This window comes from Coffea arabica, chromosome 9e (genome assembly GCF_036785885.1).
Source record: "Coffea arabica cultivar ET-39 chromosome 9e, Coffea Arabica ET-39 HiFi, whole genome shotgun sequence".
In the NCBI taxonomy this organism is placed as follows: Eukaryota; Viridiplantae; Streptophyta; class Magnoliopsida; order Gentianales; family Rubiaceae; genus Coffea; species Coffea arabica.
In genome coordinates, this window is record NC_092327.1 from 950569 (window position 1) to 970377 (window position 19809).

At 32.5% G+C, this 19809-nt stretch overlaps 1 pseudogene across 1 annotated transcript in view; it reads right to left on the reverse strand.

Annotated features, from left to right (window-relative positions):
* Positions 1–17991, reverse strand: part of LOC113710125 (oxoglutarate-dependent flavonoid 7-O-demethylase 1-like) — a 104642-nt pseudogene extending 86651 nt beyond the window's left edge. The window contains exons 1-4 of the transcript XR_011821297.1: positions 17719–17991; positions 16944–17191; positions 12268–12592; positions 11248–11334 (exon numbers count right to left, since the gene is read on the reverse strand). The product of XR_011821297.1 is annotated as an oxoglutarate-dependent flavonoid 7-O-demethylase 1-like (transcript). The remainder of the gene's footprint in view (positions 1–11247; positions 11335–12267; positions 12593–16943; positions 17192–17718) is intronic.
* Positions 17992–19809: the final 1818 nt, after the last annotated feature.

A 19809-nucleotide genomic window follows, 5' to 3' on the forward strand; every position in this document is an offset into this window, starting at 1 on the left:
TTCACAAGAAGTTTCAAGAAGATCATCAACAAAACAAGATGTAGAAGAGGATGGCCTAACTATTCAGATTCTAATCAATTCAGTAATGCAAAAAACAAAGGAAAGTATGAGACTAACAAAAAATAAAGTGACAAATGCTATGAATGCGGCCAACTTGGACACTATATGAGTGAGTGTCCAATGAAAAAGAGGAAAGCTGAAAGAAAATCAAGATTCAACAACTTTCAATTCACATGGAATGAATGCAACTCCGATGGTGAAATTGAAGAGGAAGAAGAATCTGCTCAATTGACTTTCATGGCCATTGAAGATGATTAGATAACAACTTGTAACTCTCAATCTGATAGTGATGATGAAACTAATGATGATCTTGAATCTTTCATTATAAAATTGTATGATAGTTTAAAAGAATCTTATGCTAGAAATAGGGAATTAAAACATAAAATTAGTTTTTTTCTTCAAAACAATACACGTCTTTTTCAAGAAAATAAAAAATTGAAAACTGAAAATGATTTCTTAAAAAAGAATGAGATTGATTTACAAAATAAACTTGATAGAAAAACAAAATTTTGTGAAATATTCAAAAAGGAACAAGGTGATTTGAAAAGTAGAATGGATAATTTAAATGAATTGCTCCAATATAAAAAACAAGACTGTTTTCAAGGTAATAAATCAAAGGCTCATCTTGACACTCATGAGAAGAAGTTGAATTTTGGTGCAAATGAATTTGCTATTTACAAAAGAAGACAAGTTAGATTTGTTAAACTTGTTCATGTAAATAATCCTTCGGTTATGTGTAATTTTTGTTGTCAAAAAAGTCACATGAAAAGTGATTGTTATATGAGAAAGAATATGAGAAGAGGCACGAAATACATGTGGATAGTTAGACATGATACTAACTCTAACAAGTAGGAGATATTGATAAGATTGGTGAGATTCTTGTTCATAATGCATTTTTTTAATTCTCTTTTGATGTTTTTGATGTTTTGAACTAAGTTTTCCTTGATTTTTTGAATATTACTGAATTTGTATGATGTCAAAAAAGGAGAGAAAAGAACAATTCTAATCTAATGATGATTTACTTTGTTAAATTCTCTGTGATATGTTGGTACTTCTTTTGGTATCAATCTCTGTGATATGTTGGTATGTTAGTGATTGCTGAATTCTGATATCATTTCTCTATTTTTGTTTGAAATATTGGATTCTCTGTTATTGTTGCTGGATTACGGTATGAGATTTTTACTCTCATGTTATGCTAACAAAAAGGGGGAGTAATTGATGCTATATGTAAGGGAGAGTTATTGTGAGATTATAAATTTCGATGCAATGAGTGAGGGGGGGCTTATGCTCATATGCTCAATCTTCAATGAGTGAGGGGGAGCTTATGTTCATATGCTCAATCTTTTTCTTTTTTTCATCCATTGTTTTGTCATCTTCAAAAAGAGAGAGAATGTTGACCTTGGTCCCTAACTTTTGATATTAACAAAATAATGGATAATACTAATATCTTTTCAAGAAATACTTTCAATTATGAAGCAAATTACATTCAAAGATCAAGTGCAGTTGAAAGGGACAAAGGCTGCTGAAAGCTGTCGGACGCTTGTAAAGTCAGGATCGGACGTCCGATACTCATTGCGCAACTTCGGACGCATGAAGAACTCCATCACCGGACGTCCGAAAGAATTAAGACATTCCACCAAGCTCACTGACCTTTTTCGGACGCAAGTATCGGACATCCGATAGGATCGTTCAAACTCGACAAAACTGTCGGACGCTCACAAAAACAATACCGACCATCGGATAGAATTGAGATATTCCTTCTAACTCATTGTCTGCTGTCGGACGTATGGTTTGGACGTCCGATAGAATTGAAGAAAATTTTTCAAACTCACTACTTGTTGTCGGACCAAGCATCGGACGCCCAACAGTATCGGACGCAAGCATCGGACGTCCGATACTACAACGGCTAGTTGACTTTTTAACTACTTTCTATCAATTGGAAGCATTAATGAGATACTTTCTTGGTCCTATATAAATAGTGGTTGGTCAGATATTTCAAATAACTTTTGCACACTAAAGATACAAAAGATCTAGAGTGATTTTAGTGAGCAAATACTCTTCAAAAAAGATGTTTAGGCTTAATGGTGTGAGGTTCATTGTAAACTTTTCATTTGTGAGTGAATACTTCATGAGTGTAATTCTGTGAGAGTTGTTCTGAGGGATAATAAAACTTCCTAAGTTGACCGAGTGGAGTTCGGGGCAAGGAGGAGGTGAACCTTCCTTTGTACACAAAAGTGATTGTAATTAATCAATTTGAAGAAGTTTGTTTGAATTAATCTACAAGTTCAAGAGGAGTTGGATAGTTAATTGGTTTGCAATTCTTTCCTTTTTATTTACTTATTGTTACGTTTGTGATCTTTAAATTGTTTATCTCTTCTACTCACAAGCACTTGTACTTTCTCATCAACTGCTCCATTGTTTAGTCATCTAGAAAAGAGAGTAAATTTCATATTGAACTAAAAAGTGTCCATAACTTGATTAGGTTTTAATCAACCTAATTCACCCCCCTCTTAGGTTGTTTTCGATCCTTACAAAGTGTCTTGGGAAAATTATTTCATTTGGTTGCACAAAACTAGAGTTTTCGAAAATGGAAGAAATCTGAAATTTGTGATCAGGAGGTCCGGACAGTACCTCTTTTTTTGAACATAACTTAATGTACAAAAGTCGAAATAGAGTGCCGTTTGTGGTATTTAAAACTAGACATTTAATAATTTCTAACAGTATAAAAATCACCTGCTAGTTCGAATTGAGTGAACCATAATGATTTAACAAAGTTGACTGTCCTGTTGTGACTCTCTGTCCGAGAGAAATGAAGAAGCTGCATCTTGTGGCTTAAGTTTCTAATACTTGTGAACTGATTTTGGAAATCACATTTTCTGATAAAATGTAGAATTTTGAACCTAATTTCCAACGCCACCAACCATTCCCAATTTGAGTTTGTATTGAGTGAGATATGGTCTGATTTCAAAAGTGCAACAAAGCAGGAAACTGGAAGCTTTTCCCTTTCTTGTTGGCCGAATAGTCAAATCTGTTTTGAGATGTTTTTCCTCGAAAATTTTTGTGTCAATTGCTTAACAAATGTTTCTGGAACTTTGGTTTCAAAAATGGTGTGAATTGGGATTGATTTTACTGGACAAAAATCTTTGGAAAGAAAGAAAGAGTGAGTTGGCAGATTTACTTTAAAAATTTCACGAAATTTAGTCGTCTTGTTAACTGCCTTCCTGTTTGATTTTTTGCCTATAATTTTTGAGGGAGGAAATTCACATATGGTAGTTTAAGTGTACCAAATTTGGCGTAAATTCAATTCCATTTCGATATCTAAATGATGCCAGCTCTTCAAATCTGAAAATTCACTGTTCAAGTAGTGAAAATTAACTGACTTTAGGCTAATATATCTTGATACTCGAAATTCCGAATTTAGTTCCATTTATTGTGTTTGAAATCTTGTTTGGAACTCTTATTGTGTTACAAATTTCAAAGACTGATTCATTTTCTGTAAATTTTACCGAATTTCCAAAAATGGCTGAAAAACCAAGACTGGTTCAAAGCTGTCCTCTTGGAACTGAAACTTTGAATTGAAAAATGAATGCTTTTTGTTTAGAATCTTGAAAAAGTGTCTTCTAGGAACTTTTAGTACTTTGGATCTAGTTTCCAACAGAATAAAGTTTTTCCATATTTGGATGTACTGAACTCAAGATCTGATTTTACCAAATTTATCGCGCAAAGCTGAAAATTCCTGATTTCTTGAAAAATGAATTTTTGAGAAATTTTCGTTGTCTTTCAATATCGATCATCCATTTTAAACTCATCCTCATGGAGGATGCAAGTTTATCTTGTGAATTTAAATCTCACTTTTGAATCTCAATTTTCGAGGTATTAAAGTTCTTTTAAGATACTATCTTAACATTGCACAAGTGTACATTCTTTCTTGTTTGGCAAGGGGTTTCTAAGTATTTGTGAGTGATAGATAATTATTATTTCTTCAGGCGCTCAAGAGGATCTTAAAAAGAATTTCGGAGCCAACCACTAAAGGTTTATTTGCTCACTTACTCACTTTTGGACTTGGTCAGTGTCAAGTGTATGGAGTGTTGCTACGTGCATAAATGTTCTCATTAATTGAGTATTGTGAAAGTGCCGAGTCGAGTGTGTATTTTACCGCACTCATTCTCTTTTAGGTGAATTATATATTGAATTGTATGAAGTGAATTTGCTAAGTGAATAAAATGAAGTGTTGTAATAGTGAATCATACTAAGTTTGAATCAATGTCGATTGGAGTGAATCTCATCGACTTATATTGATAATAGTGGGAGACGCCCAAACTCATCGGTCGACCTTGCCACTCGAGCCGGCATGGGTTTGGTCGTGAAACCTGGTGAGTTATGAGAAAAAATTGTATAAGCTTGATCTATTTGAAAGATCTCGCTTGGCATACTCGATTAGTATCGCCTTATCTAAAAGATGTGCGGGCCCGGAATAGGGGGTGTAACGGTCATCGGGAGTGCAAAGTAAGTGGGGTTCTACGGACCTATAACCTACATGGATCGAGCATTGGCAGAGCAAGTGGAATATAGCTCCTGAGAGCTTCCGTTTCCTTATCAAGCGTGTTTCATTGTTAGTTGTGAACTACTTGAATGTTATAGATTTAATTCTCGTATAAGTGCTATCGTTATTTGAACTTTGTGTTTTGCATGTTTTTCTTGGTCTCACTGAGTATTAGCTCATCCCATTAGATTTGTTTTCCTTAACAGGAGACAAAATGGAAAGAATTATGGAGAAGTCGACTTGATGCACTTTTGATTAGGGTTTTGAATATAATTTATTAGATGACTTTTAAAAGTTGTATATTTGGGGAAAGTGATGTACTTGGTATCTTGTAATGTAGTAATTGAATACTTATTAAAGAAGCGACCTTTTCTTTGTAGTTTCGACTCTTATTGTTGATTGTTATCCATAAGTTTGAGTTCGTCTTTTATTGAGTCCTGACGAGAGTTAGGCAGGCGTCCCGCCGATACCATTGGGTTCGCCCTTGGGAAAAGTGGGGACTTTACAGTTGGTTTCAGAGTTTAGGCTTCAAATTTTTGTTGTGTATCTTAGACTAAATGTTTAGGATACCGGACTATGGGATTTAATTGTGTGTTAAGTGCAATGTGACTTTGGTGCTTGATGTTTTAACGAGTAATATTGAAGTATTTGTGTTTAATTAGAAAGATGTTGAATACTAGTGTTTTATTTTTGTTGGAGTTAAATCCTTATACATTTATAATTTAATGTCTTGCGGACTCTACTCTAAAGGTGATTCCATCTCTTTAAGTTGTTCTTGAGTTGAGGACTTGAAGCAACATTGATTTCAAAAGTTTCTTGATGTTGTTGCACCATTTTGCTCACACAACACTATAAGACTTTAATTTTCGAGTTGTGTTGGAGGTGAGTCAAGATTTTGAATTTTAAATGGCCTTCTGATGAGTTTAAGGGTTGGACACCTTGCTTCTTCCACTATTTTGCTTTCCGAATTTCAGCAGAAAAATTGAATCATTTGAACAATTTTGGACTTCATTTTGAGTTGAAAATGTGACATCTTTTGTATTCCCTTTTGATTTGACTTATTACTCTAGTCTGTATTGGAATTGTCACCTTGAATTTAGTGAGGAAAGCTTGCATTGATTGGAAGTTTTAGGTTAAGAATTTAGAAAGTAATTTAGGATTTTGGATATAATTTAAAATTTATAATTATTCGAATGATGTGGCCTGGTATCGTGGATTCTTTTAGTTTTGTCCCTAACTAGGATTATGACTTTCCTTCTTTTGATCTTGCCAAGGATAGTAGGAGTGGTGCATGTCGTGGGGTCTTTTGTATTTTGCCTGCATGTACTCCTATATTTTGAAACACTTAGTTGCCTATATCGTGTATTTGATATATTTGGCTTGTTTTGTGATCTCCCGACTCGTACTATGACTTTTGGTATATGTAAAGAATCATGCTTTAATTCTAAATATTTTTGCAACTTGTATACGCATTAAGTTCTTATATGCCTAATTATTTATTTTCTTACGCCTGTAGACTTGTACTAAGTATGGATCGGCAAGAACGAGAAAAGGGCCGTGAGCATGGGTTTAGGCATTCCCGCACTTCTAAGAAAGATGGGGAATCACGGAAAGAAAGATTGATAGATGGTCTTATGTAATTCAATGGGATCCTAGTGTTGGATATGAATCGGAAATGAACGAGAAGATTAGACCTACCAGTATTATAATGGATCGACCTAGTTGGGTACCTAATGAGGTTCTCCCCTGTGAAGTTTTGATAATTGTTCTACACGTATCTTGTGATTGGTCCTGTGGACATGTTTTAAACTTTTATGAACGTTTGAACTCCCAAAATATTGTATTGGTTATTCGTGAGGTGACTTGAACTCAATTCCTATTTGTTTTAACTGAATAAAGGTATTTTCAGATTCCGCTCGACTATTACTATATATATATCCACTTACTTGTTGTCCTTTTTTCACAAATATTTATATATATGTACATACATTATGAACCCGTATGAGAATCGAAAATCAGGCAGAGATTAGATTCGGATCTTTTCTAAGGTGTAAGAATGAATATTTGTTATGAATTAGAGAGTAAAGATGACCGAGTTTTATGTACCATTAGAGTTAGTTCTTGGATTAGATGTGAAGGGTGGTAAAAGTGTTGGATCGAAGTTTATGCATATATGAACCTGCATGTTTACTTATATTTCTTAAAAGCATTTTCCAAAATATACGTTTTACTCAAACCCAACTCTTAACTCAAGACTTTGAGGAAATTTTTGAAACACCGTCCATGTATATGTTATTATATTATATATGTATTTTAATGTGTATTTTAATATCCACGCGTTGAGTCGCATGGTTAATCTTCTTAAATGTATTTGAGGAATTCGAAATATGTATTGATAATTGTGGCAAAAACATTATTTTAAGTTTCTTACTAAGAAAATTTAGTTTTGAACCATGAAGAAAAGTTTGTATCTTTAACTCTAATTTTGAGATTTTGAATCGCATTCTACCACATACATATCCAAAATACATTAAAGCTCTCGATTATATCTCGCATGTTATGATTGACTTGATTTGGACAAAAATTTGGTTGGTCATTTGGGAAAAAAGAAATCCGGTCATTACTAAAATTGTTGATTTTGAAAATCGAATGCCAGTAAATGGTTTTGGACAAATTGAGTCCAAAAAATTTGGTAAGGCTAGTCTTCTGTTGTGCACTCTTCAATTATTCATGCCACCGTATGTTTCATTAATCAACATTATTGTTTATTATTAATCGAATGCAACGTTCTATATTTGGATTATAAAAGAAGTTGTATACGGAACTAGATTATAGGCTGACAATGATGTCTTATCTAATTAAAAAGGTGCTATTCCAATTAATTTCATCCATATTTCACCCAAACGCACTGTTTTAAGGGTAGCCTATGGTACCGAACTAGGTATGTCAATGGATCGGATTTTATCCAAATCAAATCCAAACCCAGTATATCTGAGTAGGGTTTAGGTTTAATTTATTAACCCAGACCCTAACCAAATCTAGATCCTGTAAGAGAATCATGAATTTGGGTGGAGTATGGTTTTCTATGATTGAAATCCAAATTCAAATCCAAATTAGACCCTACAAATACCCATGCAATATTCTATGTGTGTGTATGTATCAGTAAATTCGGAAAATAACCTAATATTCTATGTCATTATAATTAGTACAAACATTTTCAAGAAAAAATGAAAAAATGAAAGCAAATAAATAAAAGATTGAATATAGACACAGATGAAACTTTGAAAACAAATAGTTTTAGTTGATAATAATTCTTTCTTTGAGTTCATAATATTGTGTTCAACATATTGAATGTTGATTTTATTATTTGAAAATAAAAATTCGATGATATTTATGTTATTTTTTAACTCTATATATTTTCAAAATATTTTCACTTTGGTTCTTCATTGTATGTTCAAAAAAGTATTCACGAATACCCGTTGAATACCTAAACCTATGAGGGTTCGAGTTTGAGTTTACTTTTTCAAACCCATAAGGGTTGGGTATGAGTTTGGGTCTAACTAAATTTAATAAGTATGAATGTAGATCAAAGAGATCTAAATCAAACCCTATCCATTAAAATACCTATAAAATACCTATACTATACAATATAAATTAAACCTTGTCAAATCCCTTGGACCCACAAATTATGTTGACTTGGTAAACCCCTGGATAATTACCTCAATTTTTGTTTATATAAAATATCATAGTTTTATTAAAATTTGCATTAATGATAGAAATTACATCATTAAACATACACAGATATCAAAAAACAAGATAATATGGTGAGCTCTATCGAATAGATCCAAAAAATTCCAAATCTGATAATCAAAATCTAAAAAAACTCAACTTGGGCACATGAAGAAAGCAAGTTTTGTCGTTCCAAACTTCAAAATTGACTTTTAAGAGTCTATTAGCTATTGTCCTTGAAAATGGTTCATCACCTTCACTTCATGATGTTTATCCAAATTTTAGATTATCCTTAAATTTTTTATTGAAATTATACTGGCCTTGCTATGTTACCTATGTAGAAGGAAGCATAACAATTACTTTGATCGAAAAACAGTATATACAAATAACACTTAATTTTATAATAATATTTTATAGAATTTTTTTTGGAGGTAGAAGTTAACATTTACTTCAAACCTTATGTGAGGGAAAACTAAAATTTCTAGGTTTTAGAGAGTTGGTGACTAGGAATGACAACAAGATAGATTTGGAACTAGAGAACCCTCTCCCGTCTCCCCTCCTGTGCTTTAAAAACTTCCCCTTGCCCTAAGCTATAACCCTGCCCCCACCCCACTACCCAATAAGGGTGCCCCAATGGGTGGTTCAAAATAAACTTTTATTTTTCATAATTTTTCATATATAATATCAACAAATAACTGTATAAATCAATCTTTTGAACTTTTAACTAAAATTCAACATGAAATTAAGTTTAAAATATACTTTAATCATTTAAAAATATTTCTCCGTATTTATTAGCATAACTAAAGTAATATCTGCTACTATTATTATCTTATTGCAAACATGCAATACACAAAAAAAAATTCACTAAACTAAAAATAACAAAATCATCATTTTACCACACAAATAATGATATCATGAGTTTTCAAATTATAATGTATATGTCTGTATGTGTATGTGTGTGTCTATATATATATATACATATATAGAGGTGGGGATAGTACCGATACAAATCCCCACCACCCCTACTATATATAATATGTACATAGATATTGACAAATATAGTTACGTATTAATTAAGGATTAATTTTTCCTACACTGACAGTATACACTATCAACGTTGGATGAATGACAACTATGCAAAATTTAAATTTAGAATTTAACTTTTACACACATGTCATGAATCAAACGGTGATAGTCTATACACTGTCAATGTATATAAGATATACTCATTAATTAATTTATTTAATTTATAGGTGGGGATGGTACTGAGACAAATTCCCGCAACCCCTACTCCCACTCCGCATTTCTCTCCGCTCCATTTATATACCTACGGGGTGGGCATGCTTACCGATCGTGACCCCTCTCCATCTCTTAATTCCCGTGCCATTAGAAGGGCCAATTTAGAATGAAAGTGAATAAAGTTGGCATCTATGCTGCCCTATGGTTAGGTGACCTATAGCATTGAATGGTTTCATTTCTAGCTTTGAATAATGAAACCGTGAAGATGAGGTCTCAAGGACGATTGTCGTGCCTCAGTCAATCACTTCGATGATAGATCACGCAGCAGAGTGATACTTGGTATATGATTGTCTAATTAACAAATCTTTGCAACATCATGGATGATTGAGATATAGTCAAGTTACGAGGTTTAAAACTTTAAGAATTGTTTTATTCACGACGCACGATAGGAGATGAATCTACTTTTCAATTATTTGTACAAGATTTTATAATTCAAAAAATAAATAATAATAACTGAAATTTATAGCGAGTCCACCCTTTCTATTTTATATGCTTATTCTGTGTTAAACTTTTAAGGACATAATAGAAAAACCCAAAATTTGAATTTAATACCATATCAACACATAGTTTTCCTTTTGATTTTTCTTTGCTGCCACGTAAGATTGATATTTATTTGATAAATGTTAGAGTTAATGAAACTAATTTGACAAACTGTTGATAGAAGTGGACATGGCATTGACTTTGTAATTCTTCTATTGATTAAGGTTTCTTATCCTGTGCACTTGGAAGTTGACGTTTTAACTTTTAAGGGGGAAAAAAAGGGAATAGTGAGAGGTCCGCTTAGAATTGGGGCCATCAGCTTAAAACATTCCCAATCGGTTTCATCTGGCTAAATTTCCACAATGTTGATGGGGTAAGATTCGAAGGAGTGAAGCTATGTTGGTGAATAGAATATGAAATAAACGAAAATCAAACTTATGAAATAGCAATATATTCAAAGATTTATAATTGTGTAAAATAGCAAAGATTTTTTTTTTTTGGTTTTTTTTGGTTCCCCTTATCAAGATTTGGCATAAAGAATGACTTCTAATACGTCGTTGATAGCACATACAATTACTCATCATTCTCTTTCATATTTAAAAAATAGATTAATTTTCTATACATTAATAATGTATACAGTATTAGACCTGTATGCATACTATTTGTTTCAAATTTTAAATTTTAAATTTAAATTAATATTAGTTATCATGCATTCGAATCTAATAATATATATAATGTCAGTATATACAGGATTAATTCTTAAACAATTATACAATTTGTGGTGAATGAAAGTTGGGGGAGGCGATGAAGAGGGGACACCAGGTCAACAGTGTACATAAGTTTCAGAGAGAAAAATCATAAAGGGACTAAGAGCCTAAGAGCCTAAGAGCCTAAAAAAAAAAGACTAAGAGCCTAAAAGTCTTCGATTTGGGTCCTCATTGCGTCAATGAATGATTTCCCATCTAGTTCACGGGAAAAATACGCTTTTGAATAGTCAATCATACTTTTTCCGATGACTGAGAAACTCAGACTTTTTCCGATGAATAGTCAATCATACTAATTCTTCTGAAAATTGCTGGATTTTCAGGGGTGATAAGACTTGGCGCTGGACCCATATCACCATCCAATTTTGGGGCGAAAAACGTCGCAATGGAAAGCCTTTCGTTGCGCAAATTCACAGTTACCCGATGCTCAACACTCTTGTAAATCCCATTTGTCACAATCTGCATCTCAGTCAAAATACGTCACATTATTCCCAACTGTGTACTGTGCAGCATACATTCTCATAAAAGTTCAATTAGGCTCAATAATAGGATATAGTTAACAGGCTCAATAACTACTGTTATGCCCCAAAAACATTGGAGATAGAATTCAGAAGCTATACCCTGATAGATCCAGGACATGATTTGTAAGTAACACGTGTAATTAGCATTGAAATCAAGACAAAAAGTAAATTCTTTTCTGAAAATAAAAACAAACTTGTTGGGGAAAAGAGCAAGCACTTTTTTCAAAACGATAAAAGGAAAGTAGTTTGAATTTTACCGCTCGTACATCACAGGTAAGCAATAATTTGGAGGCTAGGGTGTAAGGGCATGTACAATACTAATTTTGAAGTTATTATGCCCAAGTTTTACATTCTTGGGAAATATTACTCGAATAATGAAGTAATTAATCAATTAAATTGATTACTAATATGAATAAAACTGCTTTTTCAATATAAAGACCTTTTCATCCATATATTTTATACTTTTTTTTGACTTTATAAAGATACGTGTTCTATTAAAGTACTCAATATTCTATCAATAAACAACATTTGTCTAACTCTGACAAAGTAGCCAAAGTTAGAAGTTTAGGCACAAATTTGTCAAAAGTTAAATTTTGGGATGAAAGCTACACTTTGACCTGGCCTCATTTTCTAGGCGGTGCAAGTTGATAATTAGTCTTACACATCAACCTAGTGTAGGCATACTAATCATAATCGGAAAGATTATCTCTTGAATACTATTAAAATATGGGAAGGACATTCTAATTTCCATATATGTTCATAATTGTAGAAACCAATTTGAAAATATCTCATAAGGGAGACCAAAAACTAGATAGATGTTGTAATTATATAAACATTGCATCTTTGGAGAAAGGATTTTGAGCATGATTACCTCTAAAATGTCTCCAACATTGACTGTGAATGCATTAGGAAGTGGTACAACAGGAACCCAAGCTCCAGCCTTTTTGATTTGGAGGCCTTCCACTTCATTGACTTGAAGTAATATGGTAAGCCCAGTAGCATCAGAGTGGGGGCAAAGGCCCATCACTAGCTCAGGTTGGGGGCACGGAGGATAATAGCCCATCCTCAATGATTGCATCCCTTCTTGAAAAAGCATTGTCATATCTTCAAGCTTCATTCCTAATGCTTTTGTCATTTGCTCAAGGACTTTGATGGCAAGGATTTTCAATTCCCTTGAGTACTGATCTAGAGTTTCTCTACAAAGTTAAAGAAAATGTAAATAAAAAGTAAAGAATATCCGATATATAATAACAATGCACAATGCTTTAGATGTTAACTAATTTTTTATGCATGCAAGGATGGATGTTTTATCATCATCTCACGGTGACATGGCTTATTAATTTTCCTCATAAAGACAATTAAGAAGGTAAGATTTAAGAAAGGGATAATTTCATAAACCTCTAAGATTTTTAACAATTTCACTGAGCTCCCTTAAGGTTTCAAAAATTACACCTACCTCCCCTAATTTGACACTTTTGGTAATCAAACCTTAGACTTGGTCAAAATTTTTAATGAATATCCTAAAATACCCTCAAACTTATAACGTTTGAATTACTTTCCAGAACAATCATAATATATTTAACACAAAAAAACAGAAAGAGTGTGAAGTTTTTAACACCATATTTATTATTTGATAAGCAAAGATGACAATAGTTCTATCACTATGATAAACTACTTTTAATGGTGATTTACCAGGGTATGTATTTTTTAATTTGAAAAAGAAAATACCGTCATAATTCTTTTAAAGTTTGTAGAATTTTGGATTGGTGGAACTATCATAGCTTGGTAGCAATTTTGAGCTTTTTTTTGGAGTTAATGTAGCTTTTGGTACCCAAAAAAATCAGCAAGTAAAAATTAGATCACATTCAAAGTCATAAAAAATGTCACTAGTAAAACATTTATGTTGTCAATGCTTATATTTTATGGTTTTCTTGGCAAAAATATAAAAAGGGGGAATAAGAATAGAAAAAGAAAAGAAAAATAATTATTAATACCATTCTTTGTAAAAGTATATCTAACAAGAGAGTTTTATTAAAATGTTAAACCTAATATTGTCATTTTATGTGGGCAAAGGAGGTAAATGTTATTTTTATAACCTCGAGGGAGCTCAATGAAATTATCAAAAACCTGAGGAGAGGTTTTTGAAATTGTCCCTCTAAGAAAAGCAAGAGAGGATATATTTTCCTGTATGAGAGAGAGAGAGAGAGAGATGATATAATTTATTTTTTGTCAATCGTCATGATCTATTCTATTCATACTATAACCTATCTACGGGGAGACCCAACTGAATCTATTGGGGAACCGACGGGGATTGAATCACCATCGGATCAAACTATTTCTACTCTAATCTATTTTAGAGGAAGACTCAACTGAATCCATTGAAAAACCGACGGCAATTGAATCACCATTGAATCAAACGTATGCACTTATATGGATTTGAGAAAATCACATATAGTAGCAAAATGATGGGGGCAAGATTTGAACATTTAACCTCCCACTCCACCAAGACTTTAAATCATTGGGTGGCCAATAGCCATACGATTAAAAGGAGAGAAATGTTGGAAAACCATTAAGAATGACTCCAAGGTAAAAAAATAAGTAGAAAAGGCCTATCATGTGGAGACTTTAAGAGAGATAATGATCAAAATATTCAATCCTTAGGACACTTTGTGGCTGATAAGCTATCCTTTTTTTTCCTTTGAAGGACTGTCCTTTTTTTTCCTTTGAAGGACTGGCTGATAAGCTGTCTTGATCATTACACATGGAATTTTATTGAAGGGATAACATTCAATGTTTCATGTCGTACGTCGGCCCCTAAGAGAGTACGACTTCCAAATAAATGCATCTATATAATAAAAAAAAATATTACGTACACCCGGATATTCTCTGCTACAATTTTTCATGTAACAGCATTTGGCTTTATTATTGCCTCCTCAGTTTCAATTATTTTTCAAAATATTTTTTTCTGAATAAAGCATTTTAGTCATCAATGGAATACTTTTTATAAACAAATTGTGACCTAGAATAAAGAATCATTGAGTGGTTATCGTTTTTTTTACCCCTCAACAACAAAATGAGACATTTATTATTATTTTTTCGACAAAACCAAATTCACAAACAGTGATTAAGATGCTGCATAACCATTATCTACATCTTTCTTTATTTACTGTTCTTTAAGATTTAAGACAAAGTACTTAATTACCTCATCAAGTCCTTTATTACTTTGCTTTTTAGAAGGGAATTATATAGTTCAAGTCCTTTATTTCAGTGATGAAGATTTATTGCGTACTTCCGTCTACCAATTAATCCCTGATTTCCATAAAATAAAATCAATGCAGTATTTGTAATCTATCGATTTCCCCTCTCCTAATTTTCCCAAATCTCTAATTACAACCCTTAATTCATAAACTTCAATGCAATGTTGGTATTACAAAGATAATCGACATTGCCACTGTAGAAATAAAGGAGCAGACTAGAAGTGGCAAAATGGATATATGGTTGATAAATGGTTTTAGTTAAATGAATAGTGGATCAAATTGATCCAATCCAATTAAAACCATTTAATAAATGGATCTAAATGGATGTCATTTAAATGGATAGTGTAAACCATGATCCATCCATTTATCCATTTACTCTCCCAAATCCTAAATTTAAGATCCAAATGTTTTTTTCCAAAAAATACAAATTCCCAAAGTTCTATCCTTAAATCACCTAAAACCTTTTGGTAATAACAAATGCTTGTACTACTACTCTATTTCAGTACTTCATAAAATTAGTTTAGTTCCAAGAAAATTTAACTGCTGTGGTCAATTTAACCTTTCGTCATTACTTTAAGTATCATTTTGTAAAGTAATGAACAATTAAGAACTTAGCTACATTTTTATAACTTTTGAATGAATTGAATACGACTTTACAGTGAAAAGAAGTTTACGTTTCCAATTTTTTGCACTCCTATTCAAGAGTGATGTCTTGAATAAAAGTGGAGTTCTAATAAGAAATCTTATGTTATTTGACAAGTAAAGTATTTTCATATATGAAACTCCTTATTATACCATTGATATACAAGCTACCTTATATTACTTAGTAAATTAGGTGTCTTTTTTTTTTTGGATAGTTGGGTTAGGTGATAAGGGGAGAGGGATTGCAAGTATGAGGATTTGAAAAAAAAAAAGGTATCATTTACATATTTTAACCAATGTTGCAGGGACACTCGTTAGAAAAATTATTTTTATAAATAAAAGAATTAAAAAAATAAAAATTATTTTGACACTGCATGATGCATTCTCGCTTTTTCTTTACTTAAGAATATAAATGTTTGCAATCATTACTACATGAGAGTTTAATTAAAAAAAAACAAGAGTAGAGACTAAAATATAATTTTGAAAAGGATGGAAGAAGTCTAGGAGCTAGAAGCAAATAAAATGCAATTAATGTTATTGGCAACTTGGCATATGAGGAAGTTATGAAGAAAAGAATAGGTGGTCCCACAATATTAATTTGACATATGAGGAAGTTAAGAAGAAAAGAATAGATGGTCCCACAAGATTTTATCTCACATTTTTATAAATGTGTTTTCTATTTTTTAAGTTAAATGGATGTATATGGACAAGATGGATAATCCATTTAAATCCACCAACATAATTGGATTTAAATGGTTATCCATTTAAAAACATTGAATTTATATGGATCATCCAAATCCATTTAAGGTTGGTTTATATGGATGGATTGGTGGATATGAATCCATTTTGCCACTTCTAGGAGCAGAGGACATAAGGAATAAATTAGCAAGCGGTAGTATATAAAGAACCAAATGAACCACCACTGCTATAATAAAGGACCAAAATGTTCATATTTCCATCAATTAAAATACATGAAAGAATCAAACCGCCACACTTAAATAATGTCTCTTATTGTAAATCCAGTTTATAACTCATAAAAATCATCATTATATCTCTTTACAATTTCAATTCGAGACTTTCAGTTTCTTTATATATATCAAGATGTTGACAATTTATGTAAAAGAAAATAGAAAGATTACAGGTACGGTGATTTGCAAAGTTACAGACTGCTACTAACCACTTATTTTCTTAACCTATTATTAGTCTATGATCATCTTATCCCTAGCTTTTAAGCATTTTCACCCACAAAATTTTTAAATTTTAGACAAGTGTAGAGAATTTTAGACGCTTATGACTTTCAAAAGTTAGACTGTGTGTGATGTTACTATAGTCCTCATGTGTTTGACAACACAATTCATCATTTAAATTTAATGTATTTAGATCTTAATATATTCAGATACATTTGATAACAAAAAATTGAACATCTGAATTAATTAAGTGCCATTAAATTTTTTAGGCAAAACTTGCTATAAAAAATAAATGATAAACTTTTCACTTATCATCGAATGTGATATACACTCAAACGTATTTGATTTAATACTTAATAATTCAATAATTTAATAGATTCAAATTTCAGTTTTCATACTTCAATTTTATCAAATGCACCCTAAATACAATGATATGAATGTGTGTGCAAATTTTCTTGTACCTGAATGGAAGAGGAAGGTTGGGAAGTAAATGAGGTTTTCTCAAGTGAGTTGGCAGAGCGACCATGAATAGCATGTCACCCCAGTTAAGTTTTTGTTCCTCCGATACAACAAAGGCCTGTCCATATCCTTCTACATCGCCCGGTTCCTGGGCAAATCTCTTCTTCTCTTCAATCGTCAAATTGAAAAACTTTTGCATCTCTAGTTTCAGTTTGTCCACTAATGAAGAGCTCACTCCATGATTAATCAGCTGGTGACAAATTGTACAGTCACTAATTATTTGGTGCTGACTATTATAACACTTCTACATTTTAACAGCGGGCATGTATATCCATTTAAATTAGATGATTGTCCTTGTATAACAATTCAAAGAAGATCCCAGGAAAAGCAGGAAAGAAAAGGAGATCACTCCTATTACATTCTAGTCATGCATTATGTACTACTACTAGAGAAAACCAAATGAGTTCATATATTAGGGTAGGCATGCTCGCTTTTGACATAAAATTTCTGGATAATTACAAGAAAAGAAACATTTCAATATGAAAAAAAAAAACTTGTGGCAAGATATATCATTTACCTACAGTCCTGAAAAGTCATAGTTATTAACATAATAAATATTTCAGAATTATTTTATTCCCTTGAAAGTAAGTTAAAGTTGTGGTAAAAACCAAATTGAAATGACTAGTAGATTTTGAGCAAATACTATTACAATCAGACTCCATTATTAGGTCAACAACAATACCTAATATATGCATATACAAATACGAAATGACAAACCTGGAAGAAGCCCCATTCTTTGCAGGCAAAATGCAACTTTTCAAGCTCTGGATTCACTGATTCATCAGAAAGCAACCTTTGCATGTCAATTACTGGGATTTCCTCTGTGGAGACCCCATGAAGTTTGGTTGGATCAGGTCGTATGTATCGGGGTGGAACTGATGCAAATTTCTCCTTAGCCAACTCCTGAACATAGGGTACTTTTAGAGAGCTTCCAAAATTTATCATACCAGATTCCATGTTTGTGGTTTGTGTAAATCTCTACCTATATATATATATATATATATATATATATATATATATATATATATATATATATATATATATACACGTAGCTCCAAGTTGCAATTGATATCAATTCATGGAACGTCTCTGGAGTGATGTATTCCTTTATCAATTTGTATCAAAATTGGATTAGTCCATCTCCAAAAATTGATGACTTTATTAAAGTAGACAACATCAGCCTAAAGAGAGCACATCAGTGCCCAGCCTGTCACAAAATATCAGTGTCAATTGCACTACAAAATGTAACCTTAGAGTCTTCACGGAACGTCTCTGGAGTGATGTATTCCTTTATCAATTTGTATCAAAATTGGATTAGTCCATGTCCAAAAATTGACGACTTACAAAATAGGATCCACATACTTTGCTACGCAGATGAGCTTGCGATTGTTCATTATTAAAGTAGACAACCATCAGCCTAAAGAGAGCACATCAGTGAACAGCCTGTCACAAAATATCAGTGTCAATTGTACTACAAAATGTAACTACTAACACAAATATTTAACCATTAAGACATTGAAAATACAAATAATAATAACGTACCTAATAATACAGCAAGTTTTATCACTTATTAAAAATTGTGTCTCAAAATCAATCTCATCTAGCGAACGTTCATACTAAAACTATTTAAACCATCAATTGCAATTGCTCTATCAATAGTAGAGAATCTTCATCCAATTTGAGACTTTTCCCAAACTACATATATACAATTAATATGTCGTTTGGAATTTTGCACTGCAACTATAAATGGATTGGTTTTAGGATAGAATTTTAAATTTAACATTATTACCCATGGAGCTGTTTTGCTTCTTAAATGACTCGTATACATCAGAGGTGTTAGGTTCATGAGTAAAAAGATTACGTCTCACATTAGTCCGAGAGATGAAGAAAGAGTGATTAATATGTAAGTAAGGATCCAAAACCTAATGACTTAAGCTTTTGGGTCAAAGTTGGGTTCCTAACTCCCATATTGGACTCTTTGGTGGGCTCTCTCGAGATGTTTCCCTCTGTCAAGAATTGGTTTCATACCAAAGCAAAAGGTTTGTAAGTCTTAACTATTATTGTAAATAAGCTAGACAGATTACCTGTTGTTCAATAGTTTAGCATCCCTACTTCGTATAAGACATAATGCACTTGTTTGTAACTTTCAAAAGATTTTCATGTAGGAATTTTTTGTTTTGAGGAAAAAGGGATAATTGTAAACTAATTTCCGAATGACAATAGCGAATGGATAGATACTTAACTGGCATCAATAGTTTAAGTCACGGGATCGATCCCCTGCAATCACAAGTACTAATTCTACACAAAAAGGCTACAATCTTTAGAAACATAACAATTCTTTTGCGTTTGCTAAAAGTTGTCCCTCCCCACTCTCATGCCTTATACAAAGCAATGGTATATACCAATCTCTCTCTTTGCGTGCTCAATACTCATGCGAACATGTGTATGTGCATGTGTACGTGCCAGCAGGCATAAAAAGAGTAAAAGAGAGAGGCCAGTGTGTTTATAAACAAACTAGTTTTTGACCCCCGCGCCCAGCGCGTGGCAGCCTATGACGAAGCCAGGGAGTTAGACGCTTAGGGCTTAGGAGTATTTTTTATGCGCAAATGGCTCTTAGGAGTAATTTTTAGGCGCAAATGGCTATGAACTATTTTGAGCCATCGGTGGCAACTGGGGAATTGCAAATTGCATAGTTGCAGAAATATATGGATTTTTTTATTTAATTAAATATGATGACAGCAGGTTCAAGGGTAGATCCTTCCTACAAAAGCGTCTCTAAATATAGTGATTGTATATTGACATTTTGTT